This window comes from Catharus ustulatus, chromosome 2, assembly GCF_009819885.2.
Source record: "Catharus ustulatus isolate bCatUst1 chromosome 2, bCatUst1.pri.v2, whole genome shotgun sequence".
Classification (NCBI taxonomy): Eukaryota; Metazoa; Chordata; class Aves; order Passeriformes; family Turdidae; genus Catharus; species Catharus ustulatus.
This window is the reverse complement of record NC_046222.1, coordinates 97155275-97175873: the sequence shown is the minus strand read 5'-3', so window position 1 is coordinate 97175873 and position 20599 is coordinate 97155275. Positions and strand designations below refer to the sequence as shown.

The following is a 20599-nucleotide window of genomic DNA, read 5'->3' as shown; positions in this document are numbered from 1 at the left end:
TCAAAAGACAGAAAAAATACAAGGTCAGCTTGGAACAGAGCATGTGTGTAAGTATGCATAATTTACATTGAATATACACATATGTTAAGGGCTTCCCTAAAGTTTAGGGTTATAAAGAAACTTTCTGACACTGGCATCTTTTGTGCAGGATTATTTCAGCAGAGAAAATCTGAAATTAAATAAGATAGGCAAGAACACTGAAGATGGAAGAAATCTCTCCTAGTACTGCAAAAGTTTAGAACAACAAATGGCAAATCCAGAAGCATCAGAGATTAATGTTCTTTAATACCCATAGTTCTCTCTCCTCCCCAAATAATGAAACCTCACAAAATGTGACCTAGTTTTAGAAATAAGAATAGTGTAAGAAAAAGAAACAAACAGTTTGACAAATGTTTTATCTGGAGAATATACATCACAAAATAAAACTAAGTGAAACTATATGGAAAGGCATTGGTAAAGCAATTAATTTTACAACCATAAGTACAGAAATGTCAGTGAAGAGAGAAGGTCAGCATATATGCAAAAATTAAAATGCAAAGCAATACATGCAAACAAAAATGCTGCAGAGAATGAAGGTACAAATTCAGATTCAAATATAGCAAAACACAGTAAATATCCACTGAACACTGGTTTAAAATGTTGTATCCAACGTCTAGATCTAGTTTGAGCTACTAAGTGTCTTAGCGTCCAGGGTTTTTATTAAATCAATAGTAAAATCCCGGAGACATTAGTGATGCAGGAAGAGGCCTCTTAAGAATAATTTTGATACCACAGTGCATCTCAAGCGTCCTGTATTCCATTTGTTCCTGGTCCTTCAGTTTAACTCTTTCCTAGCTTCCTCTCTTCTCTTGGCTTTCCAGATATTTGAGAAAGGTTTGTGCTTAGATCCATTCTCCTGTGTTCTCCAAAACCTGCCTGAGTTTTCAAAAGACTGGGAAGAAAATACCATATAACAAATAAGGTGTTCAGCAACAAGGGAAAGGGTATTTTCATTTAGTTTTGTTTTTAACTACTTCTGCAGTAGTTTGCGTGAGCTCTACCTTTTAGGAAAGGAGTCATGATCGATATATTTGTTAATTTCACACATTCTAGAAGGCACAGGAGTACATTGTTAATTATTTTAAATATTTATTGCAAACTCAAGGGCATGGTTTCTGTGGGTGTTTGAGCTAAGCTAATTGCTTTGCAATTTTCGGAACTAGGTTCCTGCAAACTAGGAACTAGGTTCTTGCAAAAGACATAATTCTGAAAATCAGAAATATATTTAAATGGGCTAACCTGAAACAGTCTACCTGAAGATTTGGAAGAAGCTCTCCAAATGCTATGTAGGGTTTTGTTACTTGGTAAGCAGTTTCAGTTCCCAGATGTCTGTGAGGCTGGGGGCTTGTAATGAGTCAGCTGGAGAAGTGAGTCAGTTAAACCTGAAGAATTGCTGAAAGATACCATTTGAAACAAAGCAAACTTTTCTGGCTGTAAGAAACCTTTATGAGGCTAGTCTTTACATAAGCCAGCACCCACGTGTGTTTTCTCTGGCCTAATAAAAAGTGTGGCATCTGAGAGCAGTGCAGTGGCTCTTGGACAGATAAAACCAGTGAAGGGCAACCCCATGGATGTAGAAAGTGTTTAGGGAGAAAGGCTGAGGGTAATGGTAGGTAGTTGCAATAAATCTGACTGAGGCAACTGGGGAGGTTATGAAGGAAAGAAGTTGAGTTAGAAGCCCTGGATGAGTACACTCATGTGTAGGCAGAATGTCTAACATCAGTGATCCCAGCTTCTGAAGTAGGCGGGATGCTGAATGGGAGCCCTTTGCAGGTGTGTGCTTGTAATTTTGTAATTTTGTATTTTGAGAAATAAATGTAAACTCTGGGAAAGGGGCCCTTTATCACACCTCCAGAAGTGTTGGCTTTTCGTTCCTTGGAGGAATTATTTAATTTTCCTCCCTACAGTATCTTTCTCAGCTCTTAGTGTTGCAATAAAATGAACGTCACTTCTTCTGAGAGAAAATAGAGGTCTTTAGAGAACTCAACTTTAGTTATAAACCAATTTTCCACCACAAAAGGTGAAAGTATCTCCAAGGGCTGTAATCCTCTCTCCTTCTCATCCTGTACCACCTCTGGATGCCAGTGTCTTGTGCCGCAGTGGGGCAGGGGGCTACCAGCCCCTGCAGAAAAGGGAGAGAGAAAATGCAAAAGGGAGAGTCCCATCAGCTTTACTTGGCTGATGACAGCAGCAAGAACACACACCAGGCAAGCCCACTGCCTGTTTTAGACATATAGTACAGGCACTTCTCATGTCATTCTGCCTCTCCCATGACTTGAGGGAAGGCACAGGCCCTTTGGACAAACTTCAGAAATATTGCAGTGACATGCTCCACCCTTAGGCTCCCTCTGGTGGGACCAAAGGTAGGGTAGAAGGATGATTATGTGATAACAGATATTCACGTGCCATATAGACTTCAATTTTGATAGAAAAAGTAGGCAGTAAGAAGCCTCACAAGTCCAGAGTTCATAGGTTCATCACAGCTCATTCCTCCTTTCCTTTCTTGTGGCTGCATATACTCATTTTGTCAATGATGTCTGCAGGTCCCCTCATTCAGAGCAGAAATTTCTTATGTCAAAGAGAGTGGTTAGACATATGGATGTCATAGGGGCTGCAAGGGGTAATTAATCCTTTCAGCCTGTTACCTTATGCCAGGAATCAATATGACAGCTTAAAAAATGCACTGTCATTTTGATGACTCTGACAAAGGCTATTCGACTCTTCTTCTTTCGTATTTACTTTTCCAATGTGGCTGGGTCAGCAAAATATGAGTTTCTCTTTTTCACAGTATTTTTGCAGAGCAGCTTCTCTGGGCCAGATATCAGCCCTGATAGGATGTGAACTTCAAGACCAAACCATGAGAAGTTCACTCAGAGACAGGACCTTGGGCACCCATATTGCATTGTGATTTTTCCCTTGGCACAGCCTAGCTGCCTTGAAGACTGGGAGAAATAGAAGAATGAAAATTAACCTAATTTGGCCCAAAGATATAAAACATAAAATTCTCCAGTGTCTCTCAGACCCACAATGATAAACCATCCTCAGAAAAACATCTTGCTCCAGAAGTACTGGAACTAATGAATCCTGATTTCCTACAGATTTGTGTTCTGTGGGTTGACTGACTTGTGTGGTCTAAGAAGATGTATGCTTTTTGGGTGGCTGGAGAATGTGTGAGGTCTCTCTTCGTATGGATTTGTTGCTTTCTCATAAGGTGTGTTCACAGTGTGCTTTCTCCAAATCTGGGTAATAAAGTGGGGATGACTGTCTTTAGCCAGCTGCTTATTGTTAGAGGCTTCTGAGAATGTATCTTTATTGGCCAGTAGATTCAAGTGCTGTTAGGAGGGAACACAAACATTATATAAGCCCTGCTTCCACAGGCAATGGGGATAAACAACTATTGTTCTCCCTCTGCCCTCTGCTCCTTCATGGTCCTGCTGCCTTTGTCTCTTCTCAGGAATGGACACCCCTCCATGGGCTATAGGGAAGCAACTTCTTTCCTGGTTTATTCCATCATTTCCAGTGAGCCTGCCCTTATACTACCAGCTTCATCCTTGTCTCTCTTATAACTTTGTTTCAGAAAGGAACCAGGTTCAGGAGCAATTCACCTGCTGCTAAGAGAAGCAGACCCTGTGGAAGGTCAGACAGGCTTAGCCATGTTTCATCTGCTGTAGTGATACCAGTTCTAACCTTTTCTTCTCTGCAGGTAAGAAGGAAGTAACTTGCTGTGTAGTCCACGGTCACCTTTTGACAACTGGAACCACTGTATTGAATACATTTCCTAATAAAATGAAAAAAAATGCTCAATTATATTTTAATTTTGATTCATATTATGGAGTTTGGTAGGTGTTAGATAAGAACTAAAGCACTCCTGCTTTCAATGAATGTCTTTGCCCAGCAAGATGGTGACTGTAAGGTCACCTGCAGAATGACAACCACACACACCAGAATACACACTTAAGAATCCAACAAGGCTGAAAGGTTGCATTTGAAAAAATATTTTCCACTGATCATGCACATACTACAAACTAGTTTTACATACTACATATTGAATGCTCAAAAAAAGGAGGTGCAGTGTTGATATGTTTCTCCTTTATGACCTCCGAGTTAAGTTCTCTAACTGCTCTCAAGCCATTTACAGGTGGGATGGGTGTTTAATTTCGTTTATTTTCACTTCAGTGATAAATAATGCTGAGTAGTTTATTTCACATTTTCTGATTTTAAGGAACACTATCTTTGCAGAAATGCTGGCAATTCCCTTGCATAGAACTAGCTGACAACCAGAATTTGCAACCTTTAGAAAGCACAACTGCATAAAAATATTTCAACTTTTTCTTGGGAAGAAAAGAATCAATCGTTCAGAAAGGTAGCTATGACATTTTCAATTTGAAAAACATCTAGGTTATTCTTTAGAATTTTCTAGAAGCAGCAGGGAGCTGTGTGTGCTCCTGGGGAACCAGTGATTCCTGATGTCTCCCATGCTCTCCCTCCCTGGTAAGAGTCCTGTAGGAAGTCCAGGGAGTCTCCAAAACTACGATTGAAAAACAGGAAACTGAGGCAGGCTCCAGAGAAGCCACCCAAATTATCTGAAAATCAAGTATTTCTGCAGCATTGTTTGATTTTGCCATAGAACCATTCACTAAATTGAACCAGTTCAGTCATCAAACTTCCCCCTCACTTCTGCTCTCAGGAGCTCCCCAGAAGCATTCCCTGCTCTGCACCCCAGGCTCTGGTTCCCCTTCTCTCAGCCAAACCAGATAAAACCTGCTCACCATCCAAATCCGAGCCCGACAGTAGCGGGCATGGACGCGGGACTCCTCCTCATCCTGCGGGGCTCCTCTAGGTGGGGCAGGCGAGTTTTCGCAGAGACGGAGCCCGCTCCGGCGCCCGCGGCTCTGCCGAACTTCCCAGCGGAGAGCGAGGGGAAGGAGAAGTTGCGAGGGGACCGCGGCGGCCTGGGCTGACGGCTCCGAGGTGCTTGGGCTCACTGGGACCCAGCTGGGGACATTCATGACAAACTCTGCGGGCGGAGGAGACGCGCGCTGGCACCTGTGAGAGCCCGAGCGAGCGGGACCCCTCTCTGTGTGCCTGCCGGAGCAGCTCCGGGTACCCCGCTCTGTGTGCCCGTCGGAGCAACTCCGGGTACCCCGCTCTGTGTGCCTGCCGGAGCAGCTCCGGGTACCCTGCTCTGTGTGCCTGCCGGAGCAGCTCCGGGTACCCCGCTCTGTGTGCCCGTCGGAGCAGCTCCGGGTACCCCGCTCTGTGTGCCTGCCGGAGCAGCTCCGGGTACCCCGCTCTGTGTGCCCGTCGGAGCAGCTCGGGGTACCCCGCTCTGTGTGCCCATCGGAGCAGCTCCGAGGATCCCGCTCTGTGTGCCCATTGGAGCAGCTCCGGGTACCCCTCTCTGTGTGCCCGTCGGAGCAGCTCGGGGTACCCCGCTCTGTGTGCCCGTCGGAGCAGCTCCGAGGATCCCGCTCTGTGTGCCCATTGGAGCAGCTCCGGGTACCCCGCTCTCTGTGGACAGCCCTTCTCCGGGCTTCGGAGGCAGTGAGCCCGTCTGTGCAAGGTAAGCATCCCGTCGAGTACATCGGCTGCCTCTCACAAGAGCCAGTGTGCGGGATCCGCTCTGTTGCGGGATGTCACTGAGGGTCCTGTATGGAAATCGTGTTTGGTTTAGGCTTCGTTTGAAAGAAGTCTACTGTCCAGTGAATTTCTCTGTTCCTAGCACAGGACTGAAAAACTGCTCTTTTTTCTGTGAGTGCTGGAAAGTAGCTACAGTTCCCCGTAGCAACTTTGGTTAGAAGTTCAAGTTTCTTCCCACAGAATATGTGAAGATTTTTCATTATTAGAAGTACTGATGTTCTGACTGGTTTCTAAACTCTAGACGATCCAGTAGGTTTTTATTTCAATAGAAGTATAAGTTTCTCCAGAGGACAGTGGAACTTCTCTTTTGGGTTTTGTGTTAACACTGCAAACTAAATTGGCTGTACTGTTTGCACTGCTACAATACCTTTGAAATCCCAGCCATTGCTGTAAAATATCACAGTGTGTTGTGTTGCGTTGTGTTGATAGTGTTGTGGCTGACTGTATACACATGAGAATACATGTTCATAGTATTCTGATTTTTATTTTCCCTGCTTCCACAATCTCTCTATAAAAGGGTCCTGTGAGACTGAGGTCCGGAGAGGAAAGCAGGCTGCTGCCCACATTGAGAAGTGCCTGGGCAGAGTGGTATTGGATACCTGCTCCAAGCACAGGACTCTGTAGCCATAAGTGGTGCCAAAGTAGCTGTGAAATGCCCAGCTGTGCCTGAGTGGGCAGAGAGCTCAGCTGGGACTGCAGAACCTGCTCCAATGGTGAAGTGGCCTCTGAGAACCTTGCAAGACTATGAAAGATTGTCATTTGCACTGAGCTGGGTGGTTTTAGCTGCTGCTGCTGCCACGGCTGCAGCACTGATACTGCGTATTAGAAAGTGCAGCTAGACACTGGTGTGCCTAAGAGAAAAGGTGTTTTCATTTTTACAAGTAGTGAAGATTTAGATATCATATGAAAGGGCAATGGATGGCACTTAGGATCTGTCCCCAGTGGGGTGAGATCCTCAGCAATAGTAAGAGAATGCCAAGGAGCTTAGTCACACCACCTCCTTGGGGTATCACCCCAGACCTTTCTACATGCCTCAAACTACAAGGAAATTTTTACTTTCAGCTGCTGTTCATTCGAGTAGGCAAGGCCATGCTGCCCCTCCTGTACAGCAGAGGTGGGAGTTGGTGTATGCTGCAGTTTCGAATCATAGGTCTTGAAATGTTTTGGGCAAATGGTGGAAATCTCTGGCAGCTCTATGGGAAAAATCGTGGGAGATCGCAAATTTTAAAAGGAAATTAATGTGACTGCGCAAAGTAGGGTCAAACCCCATGACTATTATCAGGATTACTCAGTTCTTTACTCTCTGTCAGAAGTGTCTAAGTTGTACAAAGTGAAAAGAAAGTTTAGGTATCCTCTACTGAAGACCAACACTGATAAGAAATTAACTGAGAAATTAAAAAAGACAAGAACTCTCAAATAAAGGAAATATATTCAACAGCAGCAAGTGTCTCCACACCGCCCAGTGGGAACAGGTAACCTCCTATGAACCCATTTTCCCTGGAGATCATTGACAATGGTAAAACTGTTACCAGAGCTTAGACCAGTTCTTTTAGTTGGTAAGGCACAGTGTAGCTGTGTTCTGTTTGCAATAATGTAGTCTGACCACAAAAAAGAGCTCAGATGAGAATGTGCCCAGAAAAAGCCAGCAGGCTTTTTTTTTTCTTTTTAGTACATAGATAGCTCTTGCAGAAAACCACTGGCATAAATAGACTGATTTTTTTCTCTATTGCAGCTAGATGAAAAACATGTGATGTTTTATTTTTTCACATAGGATCATGAGATAGTAATTTTCAAGGTATCCTACTGAATTGTGTGCCATGGAAATCATCTCACTGAAAATGTTGAACTGAATGCAGTTTTACCGTTGGGTTGTTAAGAGTTCCTCTGAAAATTACTTCACGTGGAGCATTTCAACTTTATGTGTAGAGGTGGCACTTCTTAGAGGGCTGAAATATTATAACATAGTCTAAAGTTTCTAACTGAACTCATATAACTGTATTAGATAAATGATCCAAGTCTCAGTTTTCAAGAAATAGCAGCATAAGCTTTTCAAGATTAGATTAATATTAAGATAATGTTTTTCTCATGTTGTCATCAATGGAGGAATTCCCCTCTAATATCCTCAACAGAATTGTTTCCTTTAACCATGCTAGCATGGAACTGGGTCTCAGATCATATCTATGCTGTGATATAATATTCTCTTTTTAGGTAAAGGTAGATAAATTGCTACGTGAGCTACTGCCTATAGTAGAATAACCAGAGAGGTGCCAGTGTGGCCCCACCCTATGTGAGTCATTGGTGTGAAGCTGAGTGTAGACCAGCCTTTCCATTCCCTCCTGTAGGTGTATCTCATTTCTCCCTCTGATTATTCTGAAACCAGGCCTTTACTGCCTTCTGGTGCCTCCCTGGCCCCCAAGACCCAGTTTATATTTTATGATGCAATAGAAGGTAGTGGGTACCCCTTTTTACTCAACAGGTCCTGAAGCAGCAACTCTTGTTGCAGAAAACTCTATTCTCCTAACATATAGAAAAGTTCTGGCTGGTGTGTCAATAGGTAGGGAGGTACTTGCGAAAACAGAGACACTTTCTTACCGTATACATTACAAGATGGTAAGTAAGTCCCTGTAAAGAATTAGATATTACTGAACCACGATGGAATTGTGATATGCAAGACTGTCCACCTTGGTGACCTCTGCCAGTGGTCACTTTATGGAAAAAGTGTTTGACTATACTTGTCCCAGAAAACTGGGAGCCTTCATACAGAGAAGACTAGAACATACAAATATTATTTGGAGGCCAAGTAACTTGCTGTTCTTTTGTTTGATTTATCACTCATCCAATTCTGTTACAAATGGATGAGATTCTGGGCCCATGCAGTCAATGGCAGAACTCCCACAAGGGTGGTGTGCCTGACTCTTGCTGGCTCTGAGGCAGCATTCAGTGATCAAATACTGTCTCCTGAATCATATTAACTGTGCACACATTTCTTCCGACTTGACGTAGATCAGCTTTTTCAGTTTCTTTCCACTGGGGAAATCAGAAGAAAAGTACAGAGAACATTATTTTCAAATTCAGAAGGAGTCCATTAGAAACAAAAGAATAAAAGATAAACAAAAACTACTTAAAAAGTATTATCTGCTATTGTCTTAGGAAGTAAAAGCTTTGCCAGTGGATTTTCAAATCTCTGTGGAGATGGAGCCAAGGCCACATCCTCCTGATCTGACGCAAGCAAGTGCTAGTTCTGAAATGTCAGAAGTGCCATTCTGTGAAGTTGAGCCACAATGCTTGAACTGAATCACCCACCATGAATCTAGCAACAGGTTTTACATTGCCACATTACCATAATGTCTGACCATCTGCAGTGCAAAATCAATAGCTAAGTCCCTGGTGGATTTCATAGAGTTTCTGGCATTCTTCTTCCGATTCTGTTCTGCAGAGCTGAGATTTATTTATTTTTTTATTTGGTGTCTTAAATTCTTCCTGTTTGCTTTTTGGGAGGAGATGGCTGGTAAGAGTTTATGTGGCAGAACGGACTGCCAGAGCTGGGTAAGTTTTATAGCAGAAAGTCTTTTTGGGGAGGTTGATGTTATCCCATTCCCTGCCCCTCAAGGAACCTCTCCAGCAGTTGGTGGTATCTCAGCTGATCCTTGCTTCACTTGTGCAGAGGAAGCTAGGAGGATCTCAGTGACCTAACTATCCAGGGTCCTGCTCTGATAGTAAAAATCTGCACAGCATACTGTGTTTTGAGAATGTTACTTTGATACCGTCAATGGCTATGGGTGAATTGGGGAGTAAAAGCAAAAGAGTTCAGAAAACTTAGTTTGACTGTACTTGCAACATCCTGAATGTTGATGGACTTCAGACCCTTTTGATCTTAAAATCTAAGATCAATCTAGTTGCTACCCTTCAGCAATCAGCTCTTCCCAACCAATCTTCAGTGACATACTTGCTCCCTACTGGAGCCTGGCACAGAAAGACACCTAAGTTCCAGTTTCTTGCTGTATTTGTCTCTGCTGTGCAAGTACTGATGAATGCACTTCCCCTGAGGATCATGTTAATGAGACTCTGGTTCTTTGGGCTTTACAGCCAGGAAGGATATGGTGCTGCAAAACTTAGCTGCATCCAAGTCCAAGCCAGCTCTTTGGTAAGAAGGACCCCAGGAAAGATTCATTCTTTTCCCTACCTCCCCTGGAGGCTGTGTTGCATATGAAGACTAAGTTTTATCCTCCTTACAGCAGTGTAACAGGCTGGGGACCAAAGCAGAAACATATGGACAAATAATGAGAGAGCTTTAATTCTGACAGTGCATCCATCTCTTCCTTTGGATATATCACAAACAAGAACTACTGAAGTCCCAGTTAAACAGCATACAATTATTTGCAGATTGTGTCAGAATTTTACATTTCATTTGAGCAAGAACCATTTTATTAGTTCAGGATTGGATATTTGTAATTATCCAGGTTAGAAGGATCCATTCCTAGGACATGCTCCATTTTTCTTTTGGAACTCCATATACACTCCACTTCTTGGGAGGAGGATCAGGGAGGGAAAAAGATATGTACAGTAACAGCTGATAAATGGAGGCTTTCTAGAACTTGGCTTCTGTCGCTGAAAAGAAGAAGACTAAAAGACCCTGTACATTTATATCACACATCTTGGAAGAGAAACACTGGGACTGAAAAATATGAGTAACAGATGATATCAAAGGCTAAAAAAGGCAGAGTCTGTTAAAATACCTGGTGCTGGTTTATAGGTTGCTCTGGTTAGGAACTATGAAACTGATGACATCCTCATACATGAGGGACTTCAATTTACCTCTTAAAACAAAGCAAAACTTGAAATTGCCATCCTTAAGTAACATTTGTCTTTGTATTGGAGTCCACAAAAAATGAAAAGTCTGGAGTCGTTCTCTTTTTGTCACTTGGTGTTTTGCCATTTCTTCTCTCGGTGGGTAGCTGGTGACAATGCGTCCCCTGAGTTAGACAAGTTTGTATTTACAAAAATAGGAAAGAATGATCTGTGGGCTGCCACCCATACAGTGGTACGTGACAGGGGGCCAAGCAAAGCAGCAGCACCTTCAACTGGCCACCCCTTTCTTTCTGAGTGTTTACCACCTGCACAGCAGGCATGGCTCAATGTCTTGTGGGCTCACCTCCAAGCCACGGGAGTTTATGGGCTGGCGGATCCGCGTAAGCCGAGGCTGGCGTGAAGTCTGGCGGTCTGAAGTTGGTTTCACGAAGCATCCAGTTTTGCCAGCTGCAGGAGGGTAATAATTTCCAAGAGAGGGACAGAGTGCACAGCTGAGGGCAGTAACTATCTCAGCTGTCAGCATTTATTCCATCACCAAGTTGGAGTGTCAACACCCTCCAAGAGAGACAAAAGTAAAACTGAATATCCAGGCATTGTGGGGCACAGATTTATTTCATTAAATTCAACTTCCCCATGATGAGTCTTGTCTCTTTAAATTTTCCATACAGAAAAAGCATGTTCTAATATATTGCCAGTTGGAGGACTATATTTTCTGTGCATGTGTAGATCCAGTTAGTTTCTTTGGGATGTAAAATACAAAGGAAAAAGCCATTGTTCTTGTCTTGCTTTCAATTTTCAAGAATTGCCAGTTCTTCTAAGCAGACCAAAACAGATAACAGATGGCACTGGCTAGCAACAAGGAAACCTAGATGCAAATGTTGTATGGTATATGAAGAACGTCTCTGATGTGGCAGGGTTATGTTTTCCATCATGGTTTCTAACCAGTTGTGAGAAAAATCCAGTACTAGTACTTTGTGGTATTTAATTGAATGTGAAAGGTGCAAACAATTCAGCTGGTGACCAAATGATAAAATTGGTAATAAATAAAATAAAATAAATTTTAAAAACAAAACAAAAAAAAAATTAAAAAAAGCTCCAACCTGATAAAATTAATAGGAAGGAACTTGATATACTTCCTGGTAAAGCTAACAGGAGACTCTCCAGTCACGTCATCAGATCTCCAACCTGCCTGTCAATTTCTGATTTTCTTCCAAGATCCCCATGTACACAGGCTACACCGCAAAAGAGAAATAAAGGATGCTTGTCTGTGAATGCTTTCCTGGCCCAAGTGATAAGTCAGTGGTTTTCACAGATGACAAAATCAGGCACTGTGCAGGGTCTCTCAGAGAAAGCAGTAGGTCCAGCATGTTAGCCTCACAGGTGCCCTGCACCCCTGCTCTCCCAAACCTGGATATCTTCACAATGAACCAGGAGCCACAGCTGGGCTGGACTACAGGAGTGTGCCCAGTATGGTGCAGGTCTCTCAGAGCTTGCATAAGACTGTTTCTAATTTAGCTTTGGTGGAAGTCAGACTCAACAAACAAATGGGTATCTATGCTGCAAATATCGATGCATGGGGAAACACCAGGACCGACTTTGAGGAGGCAGTGAGTGGTGCCCTTGGGGGTACATCGCATGGGACAGGCAAGTCCACATGTAGATGAGACATCTGGCTGCAGCGTGATGAGTGTACATATTTTCCACTCACTCCTGCCCTCAATGTCACCTCTATCTCTGCTTTTAAATGGCAGCCTTTACAGCAGGGAAAGGCTGCACAGGTTAAAAAACCCCTAAAATCTCATCAACTTCTCTTTCCGACCAAGAGTGAAACTTGTCTTGTAGCAAATGAGTATCAGATCCAAACCCTAGAATGAATAGTAGGGTCTGAGCAGCTGGAAAGTTGAGGTCTAATGTCTTGGTTGGGTGCGATTACAATTAAATGCCCTTTTTCCTGCAGAAATGGGTGCTTGCAAATCTTCAATGTAATATTTGCTTCTTGTGGTGGAGAGCTCTAAGATATCAGACCTTCTATGTGCAGCAGCAGACAAATGCACTCAAAATGACAGAGCGATTTCTCATATTTACTCTCTTTGCCTCTACCTCCACTGCCTGTAGAGGCAGATCCATGGCAGCGAGCACAGTCTTACCTCGTTGGTAGAAGGATGTGGTTAAATGGCCCCTGATTTTTTTTTTTTACTAGAAAATGAGGCTGTTGTTGTGGTGCCAGTCAAATACTGATAGAAATTTGAGAGAGATGTGAGGCTCACTTGTTCATTGATGTTCCACTAGTAAGTTATGTGCCTTAGTAAGTTACTTTGCTGGTTTTAAAATATCTTTTTCTTAGCCCTTCTCCTATTTAACACTGAATCTGTGCCTAAAGAGAGCATTAGAGCAACAAGAGTTTTCTTCATCATATGTAAAAAATGCAATTTTTCTTTAAAGTGCTTCTAATACTCTTTTTGTGTTCAAGTAAAGCTGTCACTGAGTTACTGAGGTTTGCCCACGCAAGGAGCAAAGGCTCTGTCTCCTTGGGATTACACAAGCCATTTTCTAGTAATTTGTCTGCTAAGGTGACAGATTTCCTTATTATAGCACTGAAAACAGGAACTTCACTGTCTTCTAACAGAAGTGGCTTTACGTATTTTATGAAACTGAGCCAAAGGCACTCTCTTGTCAGCTGGAGTTGGTGGCTGTTTGGTTGGTCTGGACATGAGAATTATCTACTTCCCCTTCCTCTTTTTTTGTTTTTGTTAATGAAGACTTTATACCTGACTAAAACACATAGCTGTGTTTTTCCCTTCAGGTCATGTTATCGGAAGCTTTGAGTTGGGGGTGAGAGTAAAAAAGTTCACTTACTAAGTAAGATTAAAGAAATTGAAGTCTAAGGCTCGTATTTAATTTTCCCTTGTAGATGTAATTTTTCATTCAGTGACAGCATCAGAACCTTTTCAAGTTTTATAGCTATTTCACATTTGGCAGAAACAACAGGAAACCATCTGTAGCAAAGCAGGATTGTTATAAGCATAATATTCAGTAATGAAAAAAAAAAGATTAAAAGAAAACACTGTTATCTTTATGTGATAGCTTTGAAGGTGCAAAGAGCAGGATGCTTGCATTTGCTACTAACTTCATAAAAAATTTCTAGATGAGTCAGCCATGGAAAAAAATGATTATTTCAGCAGAAGGAATAAATCCAATAAGAAATTTGACTTTTGGTTTCTTGTTGAGGTTTCCATGATGACTGTAAAGGTACTTGTGGTGAGGTAACTTTATCTGCCTGTTCTCAGTATATCATAATTATAAGCACACGCACAAGTTAATATAGTCACATTGTCCTACAAAAGGCAAGTAAGCTACTTGTGTTCTTAAGCTTTAACTACAGGCCTGAAAGCTTTTTCTAGACCAGGGAAATAAAAATAAATTATGGAGATTTAGACAGCTTGTACTGTCCTCTGTTCCTGTACGACAGGATATGTTTGTTCTTGCTTTGCTGTGTTTTCTGTGCTGGAAAGGAGACTTCCAGACTGAAAAAGTGCATACTCATTGCTTGCAGGTAAAAAACTACTTTTTGCTGAAGCTTATTTTGTTAACTGGGTTGTCACATCCCAAGGCTGCAGTTTCAGGGGTGGTTATGGTAGCCACTAAATACCTCTGAAATCCATGGTCCGTCCTGTAAAGTTGTTACATTGCAAATATCCTTTTCAGAATGTCCATTTAAGAAAGGGAAAGAACCTTTTTTTTCAGGTGTATTCTAAAATTTAACCTGGGCAAAGCCTGTCTGTAATTTCTTTGTCACTGAAAGTGTTTCACATTTTAATAACCAGACCTAGTTTTAAGATAGCATTTCACTTGTGCAAAAGTCAAAATGTGTCAGGGAACTGCAGTATTTTCTTGTTATTAATGTCTTAAATTATAGCTAGACACCCTGTTTTTCCAGTTTTCGAGGCAAGTTATGAAGGCTTTTTTTTTTTTTTTTTTAAGTGCTGAGCTGATGAGACATTAAAGGTTTCTTTTTCAAATAGTTTGGCTGTTGGGTTGCTCCTTTCACTCACACCTGCCCCTTAACTTAGAAATCGTCTCCGCCTCTTCTGCATCAAACACAGAATTTACATAGGCACAAAGAAAGTGTGGAAGGCCAACAGCTCGCACCGTGATTAAGATGAGAATGCAAGAAGAACAAAGCAGCACAATGGTAAGAGAAATCTAACAATACCCTGCCTTGCTGCGAGTCTGACTAACCAGGGCTTTCCCACAGGAGGGAACGGTGCTGAGGATACCACAGGATTAGCAGATGCATGTAGGGCTGCTGGCAGTGACTAAGCCAGCAACAGAGAGTGAGTCGAAGTTCTAGACATGAGTCAGGTTTTGAACTTGTTGTGGTTTGTAGCGGCTCAAAAGGCTTTGTATGGCATCACTGCAAGAATCTGCAACTGCGAAGTGATGGGCTTACAGCTGGTAGAGCCACTGGCTGCTTTGGGAGAGAGTGCTTGCTTTCAACAAAACACTGCAGTTGAGCTCAACATCCACAGTACAGCCTTGGCATTATTTTAATGCCTTTGCCAAAGTGCTCCGTCTTATTAATTCAGTAAGATCTTGCTAATTATGCAAGCCTCCCTGGAGAATTTTAGAGATGCTCATAAGAAGCATCATAAAATTATTTCTTAAAATATATGCGACAAAAATAGGACAAAAGCAGTGGAATGATACATGCGTTTAGCAGCTAAAGTAAAAAAAATTCTCTGTATGCATGCCTTTTCTTCTGGAATTCTAAAACACAGAAGCAAAGAAAATGAGAGGAAAGCATGATGTCTGGATTTGTTTTGTTTCTTCAGAACTTTCTGTCTGTGCCTTTTAAAACTGGTTGGCATAAAGATTTGAGAGGGAAGACTTGAGTGTCAGTCCTGGTGTTGTGGTATTTTTGCCATTTATTTTAAAATATTGGTGTACTTTTATCTGCTCTTGCCTGTGCCTGTATCAGAGATGGACTAAAATTGTAAGAAAAAAGTGCAATTGCTGCACAAGCGGCTGAAGCTGTATATGTTTAATCAAAATGAGTGAAAGATAGCTGCTTTTGCCCTTGCAAAGTCAAGTGCAAAGACAGTGCTAACAGCTCAGGTTTCCCAGAAATACATGCAGGAGCTGCTCTCTGTGGTATTTCCCCTACAATTATACTTCTAGATGGATTTCTTTAACAAGAGGTGTGCACAGACCTCTGCTTAGCTTCATAGGCATGTCCACTTCTGCAGAGCAGATGCAAACTCACAAACAATTCTGCTTAACTTTGCAATATTTTTCATTTGGAGTTTTCATGCTTTTTTTGTATACATAGATGAAATACTTTAATCACAGGAGAGCAATTAGTGCTGGGTGTGTGAAAAGTGCATAGAATAACAGGCCCTCTCTGAGTCTGATTCGGCAGCACTCTGAGGTGAGCAGCAGATATGCTGTTAGATCATCTTCAAGGACTTAATCCTAAGGAGGAACCTGGATGGCTAGCAGACAAGTCACTTCACATGCTAAGTCTGAAACTTAGATCCTAAGAAATTTTGCTTGCCTCCACTTCACTGCAGAGGTACCTACATACCTCAACACCCACGTTTGTATCCAGTGAGTTCCTTGCATGCCTGAACGTGTGCTTCTGGACATGCTTTACCTGGCTTGGCCTGTGCTGGATGAGCAGACCCACATGCCACACGTCAAGTCCTCCTGCTGAGAACGGTCAGGTCACACTGCCACATGCTCAGGGAGCTCAGGTGGGCCATCTGGGCTCGATGTGTTCTTCAGCCTGTGGAGATTTTAGCTGTTTTACTCACAGCAGTGTCCCCAGCCCCAGCTCTTGTGCATTCCAAAAGAGGTGTCTGTCTGTCTATCCCTTTTGTTTTTTAACTGTTACATTTTCCTAGGCATAAGTGACAATTTGGAGAGCAAAAGAAAAAGAATACTGCCACATGGTGGCTGGGGTGTCCATACACATTGCCAAAGTGGGTGGAGATGTAGGCTATGGGTAATAACATATCTAAATTTAGCTCAGAGTAAGAACTGGAGCCCAGTTTCCAAACCCTTACCCAGGTGTGCCCCAGTCACTAGGTTTGGGAGTCACGTGTCTGAGTGAAAAAGAGACAAAAACTGTCTCATGCAAAACAGAAAAGCTGCAAGAGGAGGAAGCTGGACAAACCTAAGAGAGCCTGTGTAGCCACACTGCCTGGCCAGGGGCTCTGACCAGCTCCCAGTCTCTGGAGCCCAGCCAGCCAGCCCCCAGCCACTTAGAGGGAAGATTTCCAACATTGTGTTCAAACAAAACAGGATCCTGGCAGGTAGAGGTGCTTGGCCTTGTGTTGCCCTGTAGATGATAGGTGTATTAGGTGCAAAGATATGAAGCAGTGGTAGGAAGGATTCCATAGGGTGGAATTTGGGGGGAGTCTGGAAGACTGTATGGCAAAGCTTTGTCAGGTTTCTAAGCCCTGCCAGGGTCATGGCCAAGGTGTTTTGAAGATTTCTGCTTTGAGGTGACTGTTCCCTGACTCTGACTGTAGCAAGGATGCTGCCATCTTCTATGTCTGCTGTGGAGCACTGAGTCCATTAAGGCACTGTTCCTTTTGTGAATCTGTTCTGATCCCCAGTGAAGCAGGAAAATTTCCTGGGGAAAATGCTCGACCTTAGTCCAGGCTAGTTAAAGACAAAGACGGCTAAGACTCCAGGAGCACTAGCATGCTTGAAAGATGATTTCTGATGGATGAGTGTCTTGTGGCCAATAGCCAGCTCCAGCTGAAGTTCTTCTAACTGGGACATGTGCATTTGTCATTGGCTCACAAATCTTGTGACATGCTCACCCTTGTCACCTGCCGTAGTGCACCATGAAACCTCTGGGATCTGCAGGGGAAGGGTGCTGGGGATGCACAATTAAGCTGTGGAAGTGTGTGGGAAATTGCTTCATGGCCATACAAAGCCCATTTGCTTTGGAATCCACTTAAAATTTGGGTAAATACATCCAGTTTAAAAAAACCAAAACCACAAAGTAGACCTCCTGCAAATATCCAATAACCCCATAGCTTTGGCACTCTCTTGAGATGCAGGTGTTGGAAATTCAGCTCCCTGCTCCAAATTAAACAGAGGGAGTATTTGATGTTGTCCCATTTTACTCAAAGTGTGTCATACACCTGCACCAATAAATTGATCTGTGGAAACCATACACTCCTCTGAAATGTGCTAACCATAGCCTGTAATCAAGCCTTTGGTCCTTACTTAAGTTATAGCAATACATTTTAATCTGTTAAAGAAAAATTATTCAGAGTGCAAGCAGAGAACACAGCAGAGATTTAGGAGAAAGATGTTGCAGGGCAATTTCAGTGGCGGTGGTATCAATGGTTATCTTAGATCTGTATTTCCAGGTTTTTGAGTGGCTTTGAAGTTTAAAAGTTGTGCAGTAACTATAGTATTTTCTGAACACTGACATTTGTATTGTAAACTAATTGGTTTTGGTCGAGAAACTGCTGACTGAGCTAATATGCCTTTCTGCTAGTAGGCACGCTGACTTCAGCTGCTGATGCCACATTAGGAGTGGCAACAGTACAGTTTGATCTTTATGTTTAAAAGACTGAAGTTACTCCCTTTTGGAGAAGTTTGCTTTTTTGGGCACATAAATTAGGGAGAACCATTTTGTATCTCTGTATACAGCTTTGACTTCTTCCTACAAGAAGAATACATGTGTGAGGAATAAACAGGATGTCAGGATTCAAGTGGGGAGCTTCAAATATGTAACAGTCTGGGCAAGAAAAATGTACAGAACTGATTCCATGCAGATAGGCAAACTCAGCCATTGCTTCCTCAAGGCTATAAACTTATGTACCATGAGGTGCTAAGAGACAGGGCAGTCTTGTGGCAGGTTTTTTGTTTTTTCTTTTTTTTTGTAAAGATTTGTATATCCAGTATGTCATGACATGACAACAAAGATGAAAGGGTTTTAATTGGCATATAATTTATGTGGGTTTGGGTCACTTTTAATTACATGTGAATAGTGCAGAAGAAAAATAACAAACAGAGCTTATTAGTAACAAAGAAAAATGCTACCATTTCTGCTGCACACTTGTGGGCTGAGATTTGACATAATTAAGCTCAGTGTAAAAATAACTCATCTATCAGTACCATCATTTATCATGAAAGGATGAGCTCTCTGTAATGCATGGTTTGAATTAACTGTCGCTTGCTGTCGAAGTGACTGAGATGCTGTGTACACATTTGGCACTTATGTGCATACATGAGTTTTTGTAGATGTCTTTTGGAGACTGAGCCAAGAGAGCCGATAAAACAGACTCTGAAAGCAACCTGAGCACACATGTGAACACAAGCACTTGCTCTGCACCGAAAGCTTTGTCCTTTAAACAAGTTTCCTGTTTGCCTTTTTTGGAGAAGAATTAGCTTTCGTTGTTCTCTGTTTTAAAGCTCTTCACTTTAACATGCCCTCAGGTCCCTGCAAGGTGACACTTTAGACAAGTTGTAAAAGAAATGTAGTTCCTCAGCTGCTGTTGTGCATTTGATAGTTTTATCTTCTAGAAATTATGTTTCTATAGCCCTTTATTTATTTATTTCAAGCAAATATTCATAAATAATGACTACTTAATTAAAGAAATAAAATAAATAATTTAAATAAATTAATTAAAATAAATAATTTCCTATTACAGGGTTTTGCAGTAGAATACATTGCTACCACTATGACTTTTGTATGACTATATGACTAAATATGATTTTTCCACTGCTTACGCAGAGCAACACATTTAGTCAAACTAAGCCATCTTCTAAGAGCTTTCCCAGACCAGGGCCTGGGGGATGCCAAGGGACTCTGAACCAGGCAGGCTGTCCTCAACTCTTGGAGAGACACAGGTGTGCCAGGAGGCAGGAAGGGGCTCTTCTCACAGCCCTCTCAAGTCATAAACATGACTGCTGCTGAATTTCAATTTGCAGGATATTCTTGACATTGACCACCCCTCTGCAGGCAGAGGCTGAAGACACATGGTGCCACATTGGCCTGGTAGCAATAGACCCCAAGTAGGCAAGAGTGAGTTGCCTGAGATTTCTGTCCAGCCGCCTTCTTTCTGTGGGGAAGTTGAATGGCTGTTGAACGGGTGCATGAAGGGAGCAGGTAGAACAGATGGTTGGGGTTGCAGCAAACATAGGGGTTGTAGGAAAGGATGCTCAAATCCTGTGTATGAAAAGCAGCAGGGACATGACCAGTGGCTGTAGGAGCAGCACAGGGTGCTGGCAGGGGGAAGGGGTACCTGCTGCTTTCCACTGAGGTGCTGCTCGAGCTAAAGTAGAGTGGGGAATGGCAGCCAGAGGAGTCACACAGCATTAAAAGGAGTCATTGACCCCACAAAGCACATGCAATGAGGGAGAAACTGAGCTAATAAGAGGCAAAAGACCAAATGGGGACAAAACCACCAGCAAATGCTTGGAGGGCAGGGAGAAAGATTGCATCTCTCCGGGGGTGGAGATGGAATTGCTGGTGAATCCAGGACATTTGCTGTCTAATTCATTGCTGGTGCTCTCATTTTTGAATAACATAACGAGCATCAAACTTTGAAGTTCCATTTTCAGAACAGTAAAATTATTAGATCGGAAACACAAAGGAGGAAGAAAGTACAAACAAAATTTCATAGGCTGCAGAAAAACTGTCTTGAGCCTAAAATGTGTCTATGGATCTACCATGTAGGCCTGCATACATATGTATAGGTACATACAAAATATAAATAAGTATTCACATTTTTCATTGGCTCAGAAGAAATTTTAAAAGTCCCAGTGATTACCAGTGTATAAAAGTTCTCTGGAACCTTTTTAGCATGTCACTGCAGTAAGAACTGTTCAACACCAACAAAAAATGCACATTGTGTACAGATACAAAATACACTTATACCCTGGCCAAGTAGTTAATCACAAATAATTATGTGAGCAATCACAGTTAATGTACAAGTTTGTCATCTGTATTCATATTTTCGTCTTCTGATGGTCTTTTATCACTGTTCATTGCTACTTGTTTTGGAGATGCTGAAGACCCTTTTGGGAAAGGAAGAACGTAATGATTCTACATGGTTGTGGACTTGGTGGTGCTGGGTTAATA

The 20599-nt window shown here is 42.3% G+C and overlaps 1 protein-coding gene across 1 annotated transcript in view; it reads left to right on the top strand.

The window, feature by feature from the left end:
- Nucleotides 1–5527: 5527 nt before the first annotated feature.
- The window catches only part of EDAR (ectodysplasin A receptor), a 73913-nt gene continuing 58841 nt past the window's right edge, over nt 5528–20599 (top strand). Inside the window, exon 1 of the mRNA XM_033052281.1 lies at nt 5528–5602. The gene's annotated coding sequence lies outside the window, so the exon portion shown is untranslated. The remainder of the gene's footprint in view (nt 5603–20599) is intronic.